Source organism: Oreochromis niloticus, linkage group LG5, assembly GCF_001858045.2.
Source record: "Oreochromis niloticus isolate F11D_XX linkage group LG5, O_niloticus_UMD_NMBU, whole genome shotgun sequence".
Taxonomy (NCBI): domain Eukaryota; kingdom Metazoa; phylum Chordata; class Actinopteri; order Cichliformes; family Cichlidae; genus Oreochromis; species Oreochromis niloticus.
In genome coordinates this window covers 14,140,346-14,146,721 of record NC_031970.2, presented here as the reverse complement: position 1 = coordinate 14,146,721, position 6,376 = coordinate 14,140,346, and positions in this window count along the sequence as shown.

Below are 6,376 nucleotides of genomic sequence, written 5' to 3'. Positions count from 1 at the left end.
TTGACTGACACAATTGCCAAGTGGATTGAAACAAACTGCAGACCTATTAATATTGTTGAGAACACGCGCTTTACATAGCTTTGGTTCCTCGTTTCAAGGACTTGTAGTGCCTCCCCAAGAGTGGCAGAGAGAGAGTGGATAAACGTTTACAGAGTTTTTTGTTAACTTGAATGCTCAAGATGTTCAATAAACATATATATATAAAGGGAAGGTGTTAAAGTGGGATTCAACAGGTGGAGGGTAATTGTGGGGAAAAGAATAATAACTGTCAATAATTTCTATTGAGAGTTCCAGTAGAAGTGTACAAGCTGTGATCAGTTGACCTGCTGCTCTTTGTGGATGTGCACAACTTAATTCATCCAGATGTAAGCAGATGTTTCATGAGTTGTCCTGACTGATTTCCATCCTCTACTTTGACAGTACACTGTTCATACCGTCTTTTTTCTGGATTGCATAAAGTCAGTGGATCTAAGCATCATCAACTAAAATTCATATGAATCTCTGCTACAGTTGATTAACCTAACTCTGACCATTAAACCACACCCACTGTACACCAGTCCAACACACTGTTGTTTGCTTTAAATACATCACTGTACAGCAAACTAACCTGTTTATCCTGCACTTACCTGTAAATGTTTTTCACACACTTAAATAAGACAGTTAATTCACTCTAGTTGTAGCATGTTTCACAACTAGAAAAACACAATGTCAAGTGTACAGACCCAATATCTGATTTAAAAACACGAGGACTTACATGAAAGTTTTAAATCAGCACTTTATCAAACACCACTGAGCAGTCCTTACCTTTAAATCTAACCTCTCATCGTCCTCTTCTGTCCTGTCTTTCGTATCTTTCTCGATCTCTGAGTGACCTTTAGCTAGCAGCACACTGTGTGACAAACTGCACGTAAACAGTTCGTATCTTTGCTGATTTTTGTTAAGCTCATCAAAATGTTGCATTTGAAATTACCTGCCACTTACTGCTACTAGCGCTAGCTAGACTCCGAAGTACCACAACCACAACTTACGGACACCTGCAGTCATCCCAGTGTTGTGGTACCCCCCCCACCACCACCACCACCACCACCGCCGCCGCCACCGCCAACCCTGAAAAAAAACCTATCATCTCTATTATGCAACATCTAGTGATTAATACATCAATAGGATTCCCTTTCATGTGTTACTGTTTAGACTCAAATTGGTTTGATGTTTGGAGGCTGCAGTGACAAAATAATAACTTGACCCAAATGTGTTAAAACAAAAGTAACAAGCCTGTTTTAAAAATGTAAGGAGTAGAAAGTATAGATACTTGTTTAAAAATGTAGGGAGTAAAATTAAAAAGCTGTCAGGAAAAACTACCCAAATGAAGTACAGATACCAGAATATTGTACTTAAGTACAGTAATGAAGTATTTGTACTTTGTTACTTCCCACCTCTGATTACAACTAAAGGCACCTATGCTTTCTGGATAGAGGTATCTGCTAAATAGCACTGAGAATGATATAAACTATCCGGTAAGACAGGGAGGACAGCTTCCAGGAACACTGACAGGGAAAACATTAGACATTACCAGTTAACTGTACATCAATACCAGGCTGGATGTGAAGTCTCTCTCTGGTTCAATACTGCACAAACAGGATGATGCGTGCTGTGCTCTCAGTTTTATTCTGCCCATAAAGTGCTCAAGTGTGTATGTGTGTGCACCCTTCCTGTTCTCATGATGTTAATGCTGTTTACTTTGTGTCTGTACATTAATATCATCATATATTCTCACTCTCTTCTCAGATTTATCTCTACCTCTCTGCTCTGTCTTAGTTTGTTAAGTAAACAAACAAAATTATGTCACGCAGTTTTTTGTATTTGGCCTCTTTGGATGTGTATCATTCATTACCACTCAAGTGAGAAAGATAAGAAATTTTACAGGCATAACTTATATCAACAGTTGGTAATCGGAAGGCATCACATGTAGAAGCAAGTTTTACAAGCTGTCTGCTTTCCTTTTTTTTGTTGCACACATTTTATATCTTCATTAGTCCTCATCAATATTCATGAACCCTGTTTCTAATAGCAGCAGACACCTATCTTCAACTGATTGAAGCTCTGATAAATAAGACTATATATCAGCAGAAAAAATGTAACTAGACTGGTTGGTAAATGCTAAATGGACTTTATTTTTCTTCCCGAATTCTCTGTTATACTTGTCTTCTGGGCTATGTGAAGAAAACTAATTATCATTAGAGGCTCTGAAACTGAGCCTGATTTGGTCATGTATTTAGCACTTTGATTCTTTACTGTACTGCAAAGGTATACTGGGAATAAATGTCACGTTGTTTTACATCAGTTTAGTGAAATTAAAAAGATACTGTGAGCATCTGTGGAGTGTTTGACCAACACACTCTGAAAGCAAAATTTTCTTTCACAAGTATGCTTTTTTAATATTGTTATCAGATTTTAGGGAGGTTTTTTATTCATCTTCCACATCTGGGTCAGACATAATCACATTTAGGAAGTCAGCTTGATCCGCTCCTTCTTCCTGCAAACGCTCTCAGGATCCAATGCTCACACACTCAGTATTATTATCTGAAGTTTTTTCATCTGGTAAACTTTACCATGGAACAGGTTTTAAGATGCTGGTCCCGTGATCTCAAGTGGCCGCAAATGTGTTTATCTTTGTATTGTTATTGCCAAGAGGTTCTCCAGAAAATATGTTTTCAATAACATATAAAAGATCTAGATCTAAGATCTGGTTTAGGAGATAGAAAATCCAGAATAAGATAAGTTAATTACATTTGATAAGAATACAAAGAGGCAAAGGGGTATTAGCAATGAGACACTTTGAAGGATGTCAAGAAAGCATTCAGGGTAAATGAAAAAGAGAAGTAGACAAAGTTGGAAAAATAAGATTAGTAAGATGGTAAAAGGAACGATGGTAAATCGGTTAATATATGAGACTTAAACAGTAAACATGTTTTTTGGAAACTGTTTACGAAATCATGGAGTTGATATAAATGCAATTATTGTTATTATTCTGGCACATGTTAAGAAAGGCTGAACTTTTTTAACTGACTGGTGTTAGTGCAGTAGTCTAATCAAAGTCAAAAGGAGATGAACCTGGTCTGAACCTGGTCTTATTCTAGGTGAGAGGGGGCGAGCCTGAGCAGCAACAGAATGACAGCAGTTAAGCCAAAGTGACCCAAAACCAGCTGGAGCCAACATCAGAGATAAACACATTCCTAAGGGTATGCATCCCTGGTCCCTAAGAGAGAAAGAGAGGTAAAGAAGGAAGAGCAACTGAGAGTATGTTGAGGTAAAAGTAAACAATGTAGAAGATGTTTATATCCATAAAAACGGTTAAGTGTTGTGGAGAGGGGAGGAAAATTTAGAGGGGAAAAAAGGAGATTATGAACAAAGACAAAAACGTAAACATTAAATCCACAGGGAGACCAATTTCAAAGCTTGAGAGAGAGCTGAACTGAGAGAGGTAAAGGTTTGAATAAGAGGGAGTTTTTCAAGAGACTGCCCAGTGTAAACTGTTCTTGGATTAGAGAGAGAATGTGTTTATCCCTGAAATCAAGTGAAAAAGAGATTTGTCATTTATTTCAAAGGAGAAAAAAAATAAGTGACTTAGAACATTTAATGAGTGGAGCCCAGCCAACTGGATAATGCTTCTTTAAGGAGATGCTGATTGGCCTGTTGGCTAAATCCGCTACCAACCAAACAACAATAATGAAGTTATTTGTTAAACAATAAGTAGAGAGCTGTAGAAACTTTTCTTTTAGTTGTGGATATGTTGCATAAAAATGCATATTATTGTGGAAAAACTCTTATTTTACAGTAATACAACCAATGCCACACTCAAGTCTGACTGCAATAAGTAGCCTATAAAGTTCATGTCAGAAGGAAATTTGCTTAGCATAGCAAGTACTGTTGGTCTTGAAAACAACAGTTACAAAACACAACTCCATAAAACTTCATAAAATATATATATAAAACTATATATACAAAACTGTAAAATAAAACTATAAAAAAAACTACACAAAAGTAATGAAAGCAATGAAAGCATTTTCAAAAACTATAAAATTCTATAAAGCCAGTAAAACCCAAACATTTTTTAACCCTGAACTCATAAAACAAGATAAAACATGTAAAAAAAAAAAAAGAAAAGAAAGAAAGAAAAGAAAAGAAAAATGAAAAGAAAAAAGAACTGACCAAGTTATTGTAAGGTTAGTTTATTTGTTGGGTGAGGGTTTACTCCTTTAGGTCCTACAGTCCCAACCAAAGGTTTAAATGGCAAAAAATCATATTTTGCATGGTTGCATCTTAACAAGGTTCCAAGTAGAGCTTCAGCATACAACAAGAAGAAATGGAAGTGAGACTAAACTTTGTTTTGAACATGCAATTTATTGAAAACAAAGCTTAAACTGTAACAGGCTGTTTTACAGCTGATCAAAAGTTTAGGACCACACCTCCAAAAAACCTGTAAACCCCCCAAAACAGAAATCAAAGTTCCAAACGTGAACTCAGTAATGAGTAGCTTCACCATTATTGTTGATCACTTCAAAAATTCGTTGCGACATGCTTGATGCAAGTGTTTCCATGAGGTGAGTGGGAACATTTCTCCAAGTAGTGAAGACGGCCGCACAAAGGGCATCTACTGTCTGGAAAGGTTGTCCATTTTTGTAAACTTCCCTTGCCATCAATCCCCCAAAGGTTCTCAATTGGATTTAGATCAGAAGAACACGCAGGATGGTCTAAAAGAGTGATGGTATATTCCTGGAAGAAGTCCCTTGTCCTGTGGGCATTGTGTACTGTAGTGTTGTCCTGTTGAAAAACCCAGTCGTTACCACACAGATGAGGACCCTCAGTCATGAGGGATGGTCTCTGTAACATCTGGACATAGCCAGCAGCCGTTTGACGCCCCTGCACCTCCGGAAGCTCCATTGTTCCACTGAAGGAAAATGCACCCCAGACCATTATGGCGCCCTCCACTGTGGTGTGTATCTCAGGTGGGATCTGCTTGTCATGCCAGTAACTTTGGAAACCATCGGGACCATCAAGGTAAAAAATTTTCTCAGCAGAGAATAAAACTTTCTTCCACCTTTTAGTGCCCCATGTTTGGTGCTCTCTTGCAAAGTCCAAACGGTCAGTTCTGCGGCGTTCAAGGAGACGAGGCCTTTGAAGACATTTTTTGTTTTTGAAGCCCTTCAGTCTCAGATGCGGTCTGATGGTCATGGGGCTGCAGCAGGCACCAGTAAGGGCCAGTTTCTTTCGATTTTTGTGCTTCAACTAAAGTTATGTTTTTTATTGCCTGTTATGCTCCTTTATTTAACCAGTTTTAGTCTAGCCTATCTCATGTGAGAATGCATTAAGAAGAATTGGTTAATGAAAAGTTAAATTAAAGAAGTTAAAGAAAAGTTAAAAAGTGAGATAATTGTAGAAATTTAGAAATTAGACGAGTAATTAGACAAGGGAGGCTCGGTGTACAGCAAAGAGAGAGGAGGGAAAGGCAAAAGCAAAGGCTTATAGTAAGTTTTTCATGTATAACAAGATGCCTAAAGAATGGAGAAAGATAATGGTTTTTAAGAGTGAAGGTGATGTGCAGAGCTGTATTAACTACTGAGGAACAAAACTGATGATCAATACCATGAAAATATGGGAAAGAGTTTTTGTAGCTAAGTTTAGCAGGCCTGAACAGCTTTCCTGTTCAGGCCTGGAACCGTTTTGGGTGCTGTGCGCTGGATTTATCTCTTTATTTACCTGGAGATGAGTGTCAAGAGTGAGTTGTGACAAAAGGATATCATCACAAGTGAAAGAGAAGACAAAAAACAGTAGGTAGAGCTAGAGATAGAGATTTTCACTGAGAGTGAGTAGAATGGACAAGTTTAGAAATGAGTATCAATGGACAGCTCAAGTTCAGTGGTTTGAGAACAAAGTTAGAGAGGCAAGGTAGAGATAGTTTGGTCATGCAGAGATGGATAGTGGATATATCTAATATGGAATTCAGTATGGATTTCCCAGGCAGACGGAAAATAAGAACAATTCATGCATGTAGTCAAGAAAAACATACATAGGGTTGGTGAGACAAAGGAGGATGCTAGGGATTGGGTGAGATGGTGACCCCTAAAGGGAGCACATGGGACCAATTTTCGTTTCCACAAATAGGAGCAAAAATGTCATCAAAGTATTGAATACTGTGTCTAAACCAGGGGTCTCAAACTTAAATGAGCTGTGGGCCACTGCTGGCACTGTCATCTCATTGGAGGGCCACTTTAGTGTTCAAGTAGTACAAAAAAACAAAAAACAAACAAGAAAACGCTCACAAATGTTTCCAAAAATGTACTGTACTTTTTTTAAAATTTCAAATATTGTATAAGAA